Raw genomic sequence first — 14,806 nt, forward strand, 5'->3', positions numbered from 1 at the left:
TTTGGCAGTGATGCAACAGTCTTAGTTTTCATTGCCTTTTTCTACCTTTCATGATTTTATTTAGCTTTAGTTTCAGCACTGCAACTATCCGTCGCCCACTCTTGCTTCTGTACAAATAGAGAAATACATTGTGACACTGCTTTTAAGGACATTTCTGTTCGCAGCTGGCGGGGTGACCTCACAGTGGCATGTACGTGTCAAACGCCACGGCCAGTCGCATCTGTTTTCTTTTTGTGTTTCTTTACATCAGTGTCACGGTGGGAGTGATGTGTGTGTGTGTGTGTGTGTGTGTGTGTGTGTGTGTGTGTGTGTGTGTGTGTGTGTGTGTGTGTGTGTGTGTGTGCCTGTGTTTGTGTGCTGCTGCTGCTGGCCAAGGGAACGAGACAGGGAAGTAAGGAGCGGCATGACTAACAACTGCACATAGATAAAGTGGGAGTAACAACAGAGGGAAGAGAAAGTTTAAAGCATGACTGAAATACCTTTCGGGAGTGTGTCGTCGTATGTATTTGCATTTCTTCTCTTGTATGAATTATGAACACACACACACACACACACACACACACACACACACACACACACACACACACACACACACCTCTTTTATCTCTCATCCCCTCCCCTATACAGACATATATAATCCCACAGAGCCAGAGGCTAAGCAGGGGGGAAGCTTGGCGACCCAGGACCGGTTGGCCCTCAGCGGGTCTCAGCTACACAAAACTCCCCCAAGGGATCCGCGCAGTCTTTCAACTCTCTGGTAGAGAGCACGCACGCACGCACACACACACACACACACACACACACACACACACACACACACACACACACACACACTGGTAGGATTAACACACACACACACACACTCTCACAAGATGCCAGTGAAGGAGGTTACACGGAGGTTAACGTTAGAAAGCAGCAGATGAGAGGAGCGGAGAAGAGAGGAAAAGGTGGGATGTGATCAAGAAGAAAGGAAAATGAAAGGGGGATAGAATAACGAATGAAGACGAAAAGGGGTAAAAAAAAATGGCAAAGCTGCAAAGGAGTCAGTCCAAAGCGGAAAAGGTGAGAGTAAAAACGATGAAAAAGAACTTTGTACGGTAGGTAAAGTGGTAAGGGGCCGGCTCTGAAGAGTGTGACAGAAAGGTCAAAGCCATCCATCCCCCTCCCCTTTTTAATCCATCTTCTTCCAATCCACGTACACTCTCCATCCTCCCCTCCAAAGAGTCAATCCATTCTGAACTCCCTGTGCTCTCAGTCACCCTCTCTCTATCTCACCCTCTTTTTTATGCGTCCTGCCTCCTCAACCAGGCATCCATCCATCCAGGCCCTACTCCGTTCATCAAAGTGAGTACAGGGGACAGAGGGAGACTTGACTTTGACTTTGATCTGTTTTTTGCTGGAGCGGTGGAGGGCTTCGGCGCACACACACACACACACACACACACACACACACACACACACACACACACATACACACAACTTCTATAAAGAGCGCTTTAGAAGTAGCAGGGTTGCAGGTTAAATTCCCCAATCGACGCGTAGCCCTCTGAATGAACTCCAAAGCACTGGAATGTGTGGCACTTTGTTCATTAAAACAGGATGAAAAACAAACAGGGGGCTGCTGTTTGATCTCTCATCACTCTCCCTGTCTGTCTCAAACATCTCCGACTCCCTGAAGCCAGGGGGAAAGAGGAAAACTAAAAGAAAAACTCATTCTCTGCATGTCGCCAACCCTCGGTGTGTCTGCACAGTCACTCGGAAGGATGAGTGACAGGTGCTTAAAATAGAGACACGCTAGGTGAACCTAAACCCACACCAGCACACTCATTATATATATGCTGCATATTTTGCATTACTGTATATACACTGCACTGTATGTGGGCATGACTATTGGTGTTCTCCTTGTTATGTTTAATCAGTGCCACTCACTCCATTCATAGCAACTTACTATGCCTCACAATCATGATAAAAATGCATTCTTAATATTAAATAATAATCAATAGTGTTTATAAGCGCCTTTCAGGCCACTCAAGGACACCTTCTTATTGACTTGTTATGCCTAAAAAACTATCTATACATATTCACTTTACTCAAGTGACAAGAAGCTGAGACTAGGGAAATTAAACTGAAACCAACCAACCAAGCAGAATACGAGTTTTTGAGGTTGACGATGAACAATGATAATGTGGTACACTCAAAATCAGACCACTATTTCAAGAGGTAATTTTTGAAAGTTTACATGTATAACCTATGATAATTAATTTATATATTTGAGTATGTATTTATCGCTAATTATTAACATCGAATATTTGTTGTGAGACAAAGTGTTAGTACTAGGAAACTTAAGGGCGGAACTAAAGTGTATTGCAGTCCGGAAGCCTATGGCTGCGGGGCATTTCCGGTCCCCCGTCAGACGGATTTCGGAAAATGACAACAGGGCTCCGTTGCTTCATTCCTGTCCTAACGTGTACCTGCTTTTCAGGTTTGTACCCAGTGAAAAGCACACACATTAGTATATTGATGAATCGGAACATATTACAAACATGTTGATACACTTTGAGTACAGTTTTATGTATGTTATGTCAAGTTAGGAACTTTTTAAAATTCCTTTGTTTGTTTTCGCGCCAAACGGCAATTGTGGAAAATAGCAGTTTGCCGTCCGCGGAGAATATTATTGTGACAACACACACATCGTAGAGCATGAATAAGTTTACTTTGGCCCTGAACACCTGACATAAAGGTTTAAGAATATATTACATGTGATTAAGAGGTTTATGACGTTATGATAGGATATTTTAGAGTATAAGAAAAGTGTTTATATGATGTGTTATGCTAGCCTGTCAGTTAGACAGACCTATCAACCATTGTAGTTCAGACAGTGGTTTAATGTTAATTCCCTAAGTGTTGTTTTATGTCTTAAATAGGAGAACAGTCTTTTTTAATGACAAGTGTTATTGTGGGGTAAAGCCAAAGTATATTTAGGTTTGACATTTTATTTATTATATAGGAACAAAACTGTATTAAATTGCACTATGTGAGATAGCTTTAAAAATAACCAGCCTTTAAGCTGAAAACAGGCACAACTTTAGCTTAGGTGCATTTTTACAAAAGGAGTGTATATTTTGATATGAATTGTAATAAGAGTTGTGTATTTATGGTAATGTGAACTAAGAGTGGAGAGAAACAAGATATGTGAGCCTCACTTTTTATTGCACTTTTTGATGTTTTATTTTTAACAAGGAACCTATTGACATTTTAACATGCACTTTAGCCAGGGAAGAGTTTATATTTATATTTATATGTGATGATTGTGAATTAAAGAGACGGATTTCGGAAAATGACAACAGGGCTCCGTTGCTTCATTCCTGTCCTAACGTGTACCTGCTTTTCAGGCAAATCCGATCTCAAAATCCTTTTGCTACCTCTGTCCTGGCCACTTGGGACCGGTAACAAACTGTGGGGGCTCGTCCGGGATCTCTCCTCTTCACCTGCATCAGAGGGGCAGATCCAGTGATACCAGAACCGACATCGAGAAGACGAACGCAAGACGACGACAACGTGACTGTAGACCAGGAGTCAGCCTGTGGGTGTCCAGAGAGGGAGAAGAAGGATCTTCACCTTGCCAGAGAGCCGCACAACTGAACCGGGGTCCACGGGCGTGCGTCATCGGAGAAGCTACACCACATCCATACACACATACACAAACATACACAGTAGTGACATTCTATTCCAACGAAGCAACTCACCATGGGAACGACACGGAAAGAGCTGGTGTGGAACATCAAACGAGGTTTGTTCAAACTCTCAAGCCATGACCTACACACTGTTGCTAGTAGCCTGTCAACAGAAGCTCATGAAGTCAGCCAATTGAAAGGCGATGAAGAAGGCTGCATAGACTATGTTATCACCTACATGGGGTCTCGGGAGTTGTTAGAGCTTGAGGATGACGGTCTGACTAAATTATTAATGTTGGAAGATTTTGTGTGTAAATTGATTAATGAAAATGTATGTGTTGAGTTGCCTGTTGATAAATGGGGTGATGCTAACACACACACGACACATAGTCCTGAGCTACCCACCATCGATTTAGACAACATGTCACACACTAACCCTCACTCCAACAGCACAGTCACACCACAATATCCTTACTCCAACACACACATCCACGCAAACACGCAGTCAGTGGAGGAGCTTAGGAAAAGGTATGACGAGCTTGGTGAGCAACTTAGAAAATGTGCAGCCACAGCCAACTCACAGACCCCTGCACCTAACCCCCAAGGTGAGTCCATGCCCCAACCACTCCCACACAGGGCATCAGGCACCCTGAGAGACCTCCCCTATTTCCAACGCAGAGAGTTTAAAGTACATGGAGGCCAAATTGGAGACCAGAGCTCTGAGATGAGTTATAACAGCATCATCAAACAACTTGATGATGGAATAAGAGAGGGCTTCATGGAGGCAGAGGTTGTACGGGGAGCATTGAGAATCATCAAACCAGGCACCTTCAAAGATATGCTGGTAAATAAAGATGAAATAACTCTCTCTGAACTCAAAGGCTTCCTCAGGTCCCACCTTGGAGAAAAGGCAACAACAGAGATGTTTCAGGAATTGATGTGTGCCCGGCAGTCTGAACAGGAGTCACCACAGCAGTTTCTGTACCGCATGATTGGACTTAAACAAAAACTAATGTTCCAATCAAAGCAGAACAATGCAGAGATCTCCTATGAACCCAAGACAATACAAGAAGTATTCCTCCACACTATCTACCAGGGCCTGGGACCAAAGCACACTGAGCTTCGACAGAGATTGAGACCCCTCATCTCCAACAGCCGTGTCACAGATGAGGAAATCCTTGGCCAGGTAATGAGAATACTTAGTGATGAAAATGAGCACCAGCGCAGACTTGGCCAACTCCCTCGCCAAAAGCCAACACATGCACATAATGCCAAAGTGGAAACCGTAAACTGGCAGGGTAATGACCGGCCACGAGACACAGCTGCGGTGAGTAATAACCTCCCGACCATTCAGCAGCTCAGTGCCCAAGTAGAGACCCTGACACACATGGTGGCCACTTTAATAGACCAACAGTCAACTAGCATCCAAACAGCTCACTCACCAACGCCGCCCTACCGAACATCGCCTCACCCCCTGTCACACCATCCTCCTAACTTACCTCCAGACAGACGTCCTCAACCCCTGCTGAGTCGACCCTCCTTCCAGACAAGGGGAAGAACAGCCCGTTGCCAAAAATGCACTGAACAAGACTTACTGGATTGCAGCCACTGCTTTGTCTGTGGAGAGTCAGGACACCGAGCAGTGGGATGTCTAAAGCGGACTACGATTCAGGGAAACGGGACCAGGCCTCTGCCGAGGGACAGCCAGAGACCAATGCACAGCCCCAGTCCCCGCTTATAAGCCCAAACCCCAAACAGCTCCCAGCACAACCAAAACAAAACACACAACCGCCCATACTTACCTGTAACAGTAGCACAAACTGTAAAATACCCCTAGTTGGTAAGAAAACCCTGCTTAAATGTTCACTCAGTGGATACCCAGTAACCGTGTTGTTTGATAGTGGCTCCCAGGTTAGCATAATTGATAAAACATGGGCTGATAATTACATTCCCCATCACACAGTGAGACCGCTGCGGGAACTGGTTGATGTAGATTTAAATGTCTATGGAGTAACAGGCCATGCCATCCCCTACGATGGGTGGGTTGAGCTCACGGTCAACCTCACAGGGAGTGACGGCCCTAATCTCACCATACCAGCCCCCTTCCTAGTCAGCCAGCTGCCAATGCCCCAACCGTTACTCGGAGCCAATGTAATTGAGGAGATTCTCAAGGGGCAAGATGACGCCACAGTGGCCAGTCTCCTACGCGGCGCGTTTGGGGTGGCAGATGAACAAGTGGTTGCCATGGTCAATTACATCCGAGTACCCCCAAAGCCAGATTGTGACCCTGCCACAGTGAGGGTAGGCAAAGACAATATTGTCATTCCAGCTGGGAAAGCAGTTAATGTGTGCTGTCGAGTGCCATGCAACTTCAACACATCCGACCCCCTTGTCCTGTATGAGCCCACAGAGGAGAGTACAGTTTTAGGCCAGCTGAGTGTAGGGGAAGGCCTGCTAGAAATCAATAACACCCAACGCCCCTATGTCAAAGTGCCCATCTCCAATCACTCAAAGCATGAAATCACCCTGCCAAAAAGAACCACACTAGGAACCATCCAGCATGTTGCCAAGGTCCTCGAGGCTGACGCACCAGAGTTGAAACAAGTAGAGCCTGCATCAACAGAAGAAGCATCAGCGGAAGTTAATAATGTGGCCTCACCTCCTGAGCCCTGGCTACCGCCTGTCGATGTCAGTCACCTAACTAACGAACAACAACATATGGTTAAAGAAGTGCTGTATGCAGAGTCCGGGGCATTCGCTCGTGACAGTAATGACATTGGGTGTATTCCTTCTCTGAAAATGGAGATCAATGTTAAAGATGACATTCCAACAAGATATGTGAGCCTCACTTTTTATTGCACTTTTTGATGTTTTATTTTTAACAAGGAACCTATTGACATTTTAACATGCACTTTAGCCAGGGAAGAGTTTATATTTATATTTATATGTGATGATTGTGAATTAAAGAGACGGATTTCGGAAAATGACAACAGGGCTCCGTTGCTTCATTCCTGTCCTAACGTGTACCTGCTTTTCAGGCAAATCCGATCTCAAAATCCTTTTGCTACCTCTGTCCTGGCCACTGCATCTATCCCCAAGCCGCTGTATAAGGAGGTGAAGGAGTATATCCAGGAGTTGTTGGTGAAGGGATGGATCATCAAGTCCCGATCTCCCTATGCAGCCCCAGTCATATGTGTGAGAAAAAAAGATGGCTCATTGCGTCTGTGCATTGACTACCGGCTCCTAAATAACAAAACAGTGGCCGACCGACACCCTCTCCCCCGAATCCAGGATCTCACTGACTCTCTTGGAGGATACAGCTGGTTTTCGATCCTAGACCAGGGCAAGGCGTATCACCAAGGCTTTATTGCCGAAGGTTCAAGATATCTGACTGCATTCACCACTCCTTGGGGACTGTATGAGTGGGTCCGGATACCCTTCGGCCTATCAAATGCGCCAGCAGCCTTCCAAAGGAGCATGGAGGAGATGCTCGACACGCTACGTGACGAATGCTGCATCCCCTATCTGGATGACGTGCTTTGCTTCTCAAGGTCCTTTGAAGAGCATGTGCTAGTCCTACGCCGAGTCCTTCAAGCCCTACAACAGCACGGAGTGAAGCTGAAACCAGAAAAGTGTGAGCTACTCCGCAAAGAGGTCAGATATGTAGGACGGCTGGTGTCTGCTGAAGGAGTGAAAGTGGATCCCAAAGACCTGGAAGCAGTGCGGGCACTAAAACACAAAGTACCAAAGACAGTGGGAGAAGTCAGGCAGCTACTGGGATTCCTGAGCTATTATCGAACCTATGTGCAGGATTTCTCACGGATAGCCAAGCCCATATATGATCTCCTAAAGTCAAAAACGGACTCACTGCCACCCACGCTGCAATCCAAGCCACCACGAGGCAAAATAAAAGGCATCCAACAGTCCTCCAGAACCCCAGTAGAGTGGAGAGAAGCACATCAGCAGGTCCTTGAATGCTTAATTGACAAGCTCACCCAACCCCCAGTATTGGCATACCCAGACTTCAGTCGCCCCTTCACACTTCACACCGATGCGTCTCAAAAAGGCCTAGGTGCTGTTCTCTATCAAAACCAAGATGGGAAGCTGCGGGTGATCGGCTATGGGTCACGCACGCTAACACCAGCAGAACAAAACTATCACCTACACAGCGGGAAGCTTGAGTTCATGGCGCTGAAGTGGGCGGTCTGTGATCAATTCAGAGATTATTTATTCTATGCCCCTCATTTCACTGTCTTCACTGATAATAATCCCCTGACATATATACTCAGTACTGCTAAGCTCAACGCAGTAGGCCACCGATGGGTAGGAGAGTTAGCTGATTTCCACTTCGACATCAGATATCGGCCTGGGAAAACAAACATTGACGCCGACACCTTATCCCGTCTCCCGCTTGACCTTGAGGCCTCCATGGTAGATTACTCTGAAGGGCTGTCGGAGGATGCAGTGTGTGCTTTGTGGGAAGGAACTCGAAGGGCCGAACAGGGAGACATTGCCTGGGTGGCAGCCCTTAACTTAGCCTCCCAAACCCCGTCTCACATGGAGCCTTTGCAGACGATCAGCCATGATGAGCTAGTAAAGCAACAAAGGACAGACGCTGTAATTGGAAAAGTCATGGAGCTAAAGATAAACAATACACCACTGACAGAGAACGAGAAAGGAAAAGTCGACACAGGCACAAGGAGGCTCTTAAGGGAATGGAGCAGGCTGCACATAGTGGATGGCCTACTCTACAGGAAAACCATTGGTCGCAGACAATTGGTTCTGCCATCCATCTATAGGCAAGTAGCACTAACCCACTTGCATGACAACATGGGCCATGTTGGGGTGGAGAAAGTCTTGAGCCTAGCAAGGGAGCGGTTCTACTGGCCTTTCATGAAAAAGGAGATTGAAGAATACATAACTAGAAAATGCCCTTGCATAAAGCAAAAGACACCAGCCACACATGAAAGAGCACCCATGGGGAGTATCACATCTAACTCGCCCCTTGAACTCGTGTGCATCGACTTCCTCCACTTAGAAGCCTCTCGTGGTGGATGCGAGTACATATTGGTCGTGATAGACCACTTCACCAGGTTCGCACAAGCCTACCCCACTCGCAACAAAGCAGGCAAGACAGCTGCTGACAGACTCTTTAACGACTTCATCCCCCGATTTGGATATCCCACTAAGCTTCACCACGACCAGGGTCGAGAATTTGAAAACGAACTGTTCAAATCACTCAGGCAGTTATCAAGTGTTGGCCACTCAAGAACCTCCCCCTATCACCCCCAAGGCAACCCGGCTGAGAGACTAAACCGCACACTGCTGCAAATGCTACGGACCCTAGGAGAGAAAGAAAGGGAAAATTGGAAAGACCACCTACCTCACGTGCTACATGCCTACAACTCCACAAAGCATGAGGGCACAGGGTTCTCCCCTCACTACCTAATGTATGGCCGTCATCCCCGCCTCCCCGTTGATCTCCTCTTTGGTCTGCTAGCAGAGGAAGAAGAGGAAACACCAGCAGGATATGCGGAAAAATGGGCAGGAAAGATGATTGAGGCTTATCGAATAGCAAACGCAAACAGTCAACAGTCAAGTGCCAAAGGGAAAGCCCACTATGACAAAAAGAGCAAAGGTGTGACTCTTCAAGCTGGAGACCGAGTCCTGGTACGTAACCTCAATGAGAGAGGTGGGCCGGGTAAACTCAGGCCATATTGGGAGAAGATCATCTACACTGTGAGAGAGCAGGTTGGGGATAACCCTGTCTACAAAATAAGCCCGGAGACAGGAGGTCGCCCTGTCCGCACACTACATCGAAACCTGCTGCTCCAAGTAAACGACCTACCTGTAGAGCCTCCCCAAAACCAAGTCACAAATAGGCCCAAGCCACCAAAGAAAACCAAAAAGTTCTCCGAACCCCTGAAGCCCACAGAACAGAGACAGAGTTCTGAGACAAGTGACTCTGAAGAGGAGGGTGTGTCCCATTACTGGCTACGTGTACCTGTGGAAAGAGTTGAGAGTAACTTACCAAGGTCAAGTGTCACCAGCCCCATTCAAAGCAGACCTGGACCGAGTGGAACTCTGGTCAGACAGAGAAGCAGTGTGGAACTGGAAAGACAAAATGAAAGTGTGCCTTGTGCTGAGGAACACCAGCCTCACAACGACCAAGAACTGGCTCAGGTCCACAGTCCAGACAGAGATAACCAAGACAATCAGCTTGACGCTCAGCCTGAACTAAGGAGGTCTACCAGAAACAGACACCCTGGCCAAAGGCTCACCTATACAGCCCTTGGTCAACCAACATATCAGCCACTTCACTTTGTGAATGCAATAGAGACACAGCCCACAGTTTACCCCCATCAGTACCCACAGCCATACTTCCATCCATTCCAAATTAGCCTTCCTCCATACATTCCAGTTTATTACCCTATCCATTGCTATTGATGAGTAAAAGTTGCACATTTACACCGTTAATAACACAACTACAGATTTTGGGTGTGCAATATATATTTGAGCTTGGGTTTTACACTGTTGAGTTTATTGAGCTTTAGTTACAAGAAGAGAGGAAACAAGGATAAACATTTTAAGTTAAGCTATTACAAGCAGGTGTCAGGAGCCACTTCTTTTTGTTGGGGAGTGTGTGGTACACTCAAAATCAGACCACTATTTCAAGAGGTAATTTTTGAAAGTTTACATGTATAACCTATGATAATTAATTTATATATTTGAGTATGTATTTATCGCTAATTATTAACATCGAATATTTGTTGTGAGACAAAGTGTTAGTACTAGGAAACTTAAGGGCGGAACTAAAGTGTATTGCAGTCCGGAAGCCTATGGCTGCGGGGCATTTCCGGTCCCCCGTCAGACGGATTTCGGAAAATGACAACAGGGCTCCGTTGCTTCATTCCTGTCCTAACGTGTACCTGCTTTTCAGGTTTGTACCCAGTGAAAAGCACACACATTAGTATATTGATGAATCGGAACATATTACAAACATGTTGATACACTTTGAGTACAGTTTTATGTATGTTATGTCAAGTTAGGAACTTTTTAAAATTCCTTTGTTTGTTTTCGCGCCAAACGGCAATTGTGGAAAATAGCAGTTTGCCGTCCGCGGAGAATATTATTGTGACAACACACACATCGTAGAGCATGAATAAGTTTACTTTGGCCCTGAACACCTGACATAAAGGTTTAAGAATATATTACATGTGATTAAGAGGTTTATGACGTTATGATAGGATATTTTAGAGTATAAGAAAAGTGTTTATATGATGTGTTATGCTAGCCTGTCAGTTAGACAGACCTATCAACCATTGTAGTTCAGACAGTGGTTTAATGTTAATTCCCTAAGTGTTGTTTTATGTCTTAAATAGGAGAACAGTCTTTTTTAATGACAAGTGTTATTGTGGGGTAAAGCCAAAGTATATTTAGGTTTGACATTTTATTTATTATATAGGAACAAAACTGTATTAAATTGCACTATGTGAGATAGCTTTAAAAATAACCAGCCTTTAAGCTGAAAACAGGCACAACTTTAGCTTAGGTGCATTTTTACAAAAGGAGTGTATATTTTGATATGAATTGTAATAAGAGTTGTGTATTTATGGTAATGTGAACTAAGAGTGGAGAGAAACAAGATATGTGAGCCTCACTTTTTATTGCACTTTTTGATGTTTTATTTTTAACAAGGAACCTATTGACATTTTAACATGCACTTTAGCCAGGGAAGAGTTTATATTTATATTTATATGTGATGATTGTGAATTAAAGAGACGGATTTCGGAAAATGACAACAGGGCTCCGTTGCTTCATTCCTGTCCTAACGTGTACCTGCTTTTCAGGCAAATCCGATCTCAAAATCCTTTTGCTACCTCTGTCCTGGCCACTTGGGACCGGTAACAATAACACATTCTGCAGTCGATACTTTGCTGTGGGAATCTTCCACCTCTAGCTATGATCATATCTCAGCAAAGAACAAAAGCGTAGTGAGAGTGAAAATAGTGAGGGTCAGAGCAGATTTCACATTTGCCTGAAGCATCGTTCTATGTGAACAGCTCACACACAAACACACAGCAACACGTACAAACTGATATGGGTGTATTTCATCCTCTATTTCTGCTTGTGTTAATCCATTTGAGTTGTGTAGTGTCAAAGTTGAAAAGAAACAGAGATACAGATGTACCCATGATTAAAAATGTTCACAGGGATGGATGGAAACATTGATAGATAGATATATAGATGATAGATAGAAATATAGATAGATGGATAGATAGATGAATGGATAGCCCAACAATTTCCATTCCTTTCTCTCTCTCTCTCTCTCTCTCTCTCTCCCTCTGTTCTCCCTTCTTTTGCCCTCTTTCTAGCTGAGTTCAGCAGTCAGACACATCCCGCGGGGACGTATGGAGGTGTGTGTACTTGTGTAGATCTAACAGCCGGCTGGGGATAGGAAAGCAGGCTGGGGTGAGAGAGAGAGAGAGAGAGAGAGAGAGAGAGAGAGAGAGAGAGAGAGAGAGAGAGAGAGAGAGAGAGAGAGAGAGAGAGAGAGAGAGAGAGGGGAGGCCCTGGGGGGAGGGAATCAGCAGCAGCAGCAGTCTCAGTGGGTAACAGGGTTAGAGGTGGACTTCTGACAGAGAGAGCCTGTGTGAAGATGACAAGCTACCATATCCCTGCATGGAAACATGAGAGACACGGAATAACGGAGGGTGGGACGAAAATAAGGGTGAGAATGAACCACATGTGAGGATGTATTAACAACAAGAAAGAATAAGCCTACCATGTGTGAAAGACCTCAAGCGTTGCTGATTCTACAGTAAATGAGGTGGACAAAGAGGGCCAGCTTGATTTCTATTGCAGTGCTTGGAGCCAGGCTGGTTTGCACTGCATTCACACTGAGTGAAAACAAAATCACCTGTTTTCCACTACAGGGCAAAACAGAGCTAGTGTACTCTTCATGGCAGACTTAAGGCCGAATTCCACCGGCTGCCTCTCCGGTCCTTCTCCGCTCCAGCACGGCAGAAACAGTAATACAATTAAGAGCAGTCAGTGGGTGAGTTTCCACCACGTCCGCTGCACCGTCTCTCTGCTCCGCTGCTGCTCCAGCTCTCCGGTGAAATACGCACTGCTTCTATTTCTGCCGGATGCCTGAGCTCACCGCATCAATTTAGCACAGAACACATCGAGATAGACAGGAACACAAGCGCCGACAAAACAATAAAACCTCCGGTTAATTTTCAAAATAAGACACTCGGTGTTCACTGCAGGTGACATTCTCAAAACAGAGACACATACATACTGTTCTTTTACTCGTTCGGATGGGAACAATAACCTTCCGTGCGTTCGTTGTTGTGTAAATACCATATAGGAGAATCATATTATCAAGAGCGATCGCCCATCACTTTTATTACCGCGGGAACTCCTCGGTCTCGCGACCCCAGCAGTTCAGCGGAGCTGGCCGTGCTGGTTTGAAAACGGAGCCGGTGGGTATTGCCGGACGTGAGCGCACGGAGCAAAACCGTTGGACACCGCACCCGCAGCCAGTGGAATTCCGGGGTCACAGAGTAAAGAAAACTATTGAGGTTTCCAGAGGAAAACAGAGTCAGACGTAGCGAAAAGCTTAAGTATAGTCCACACAGTCCACAGAAGGCCAAGGTAAGGTAGCCTGGTGCCTAAATCCCAAGCCAGTTGCTTTGAACCAGATTTAACCTCGACTGTGATTCAAACTCTGCTAAGTAGTGCTAGAGACTAGTCCTGCCCACCATTACAGTGGATCTCTGTTTACATGGTTCAGTTCCATGATTAACACAATTTTACACCAAGCTTCTGCAGCAAAACAATCCAAGGAACAAGTTACCATTAAAAAAACTACTCCCAATTTCTATTTTCTTTCTGCGTGTGAGATTTCGATTTTGAGACCATTTATGTTTACTAAATATGAATTTAAAGCGAGCAGGCAATAAGCTTAGTGATGCATTAAGGCTGGAAAAAGGGAATGCAGCTAGCCGGGCTTTGTCTAGACGTACACAACGACCGCTAATGCTCACTAATTGCCTTCCACCAATGTATTTTTACCGTTAGGCAACTGTATGCCTGGCGGAGGCATATTACTGCCAGGCGGTAGTGCTATTTCTACTTTTGGTTTTGTCCGGATCAAGCGAAACGAGAGATAACATGTTAATACAGTGAGCTCCTTTTCTGTTGTGATCAGTCTTTGTGCAAAGCTGAGCTAACCAACCTTCTGGCCGTAGCTTTATATTTAGAGAGACACAAAAGTGGGGTCAATCTCTTCACCTAACTGTCAGCAAGAAATGTGTGTGTTTCTCAAAATGCTTCGAGCAAATCTGTAAAGAAAAAATTACCAAAAAAGAATGAGTACCTTACCTTCAGAGATGTATAAGTGGATAACTCCTTGCTTCAGGATTCACATGTTACCACGGCTATAACATCGTGGATGTGGGTGAATGTCCAAAATCTTTGTTCCGGTTTCACTCCCTATAGGAAGGCAAAAAAAAGAGCAATAAATGGCTATTCAACATTGGACTCAGAACGCAATATGTTAAGAAGAACTTACACTTTAAATCACTCTCTGTGTCTCCACATCAAATTGACAACTGTTACATACATACATGCATACAATACATACAATGTATTTGCAGTGAGCGCTACATTAAAGCACTGTACAGGCCTACAGCACAGTGAAAGTGTCAGGGTTCCACGGCATTTACTGTGTGTTTCACAAAACAGCTTCATTATCAATAAACTGCTCTGTTGGCCTTTAACTGAGAACCAAAGCGCTGCAACCGTGCACCATTGAATTAAGCGGTACGTGTGCTAAGTCCAGCCTGATCCCCCACACACAGGAAATCGGCTCTGGCATGCTGTTGCTACTGGATATCAATGACTTGAACAACCCTGGCCATTGATTCAAAGATATCCCACTTCCTTCCTTCCTACCTTTCTCCCTTCTTTCATCCACCCCATGTTTCTATCTATCCTCCCACATTTCTCTTCTTTTTTTAACCCATTTTCCCAGATGGATTCTTCTCCTCTCCCACCCTGTCCATGCTCTACTTCTTCACTCTATCTCTCCCTCCCTCCATCCCACTCGCTTTTCAGCTCTCCTC

At 45.3% G+C, this 14,806-nt stretch overlaps 1 protein-coding gene across 2 annotated transcripts in view; it reads right to left on the reverse strand.

The window, feature by feature from the left end:
- The window catches only part of lrfn5a (leucine rich repeat and fibronectin type III domain containing 5a), a gene marked incomplete at its 3' end in the record, with an annotated part of 73,880 nt that extends 59,717 nt beyond the window's left edge, over positions 1-14,163 (reverse strand). For both annotated transcript variants that reach the window (XM_080041808.1, XM_080041809.1), the window contains exon 1: positions 14,064-14,163. The remainder of the gene's footprint in view (positions 1-14,063) is intronic.
- Positions 14,164-14,806: the final 643 nt, after the last annotated feature.

This window comes from Ammodytes marinus (genome assembly GCF_949987685.1).
Source record: "Ammodytes marinus genome assembly, chromosome: 15".
NCBI classification, from domain to species: Eukaryota; Metazoa; Chordata; class Actinopteri; order Uranoscopiformes; family Ammodytidae; genus Ammodytes; species Ammodytes marinus.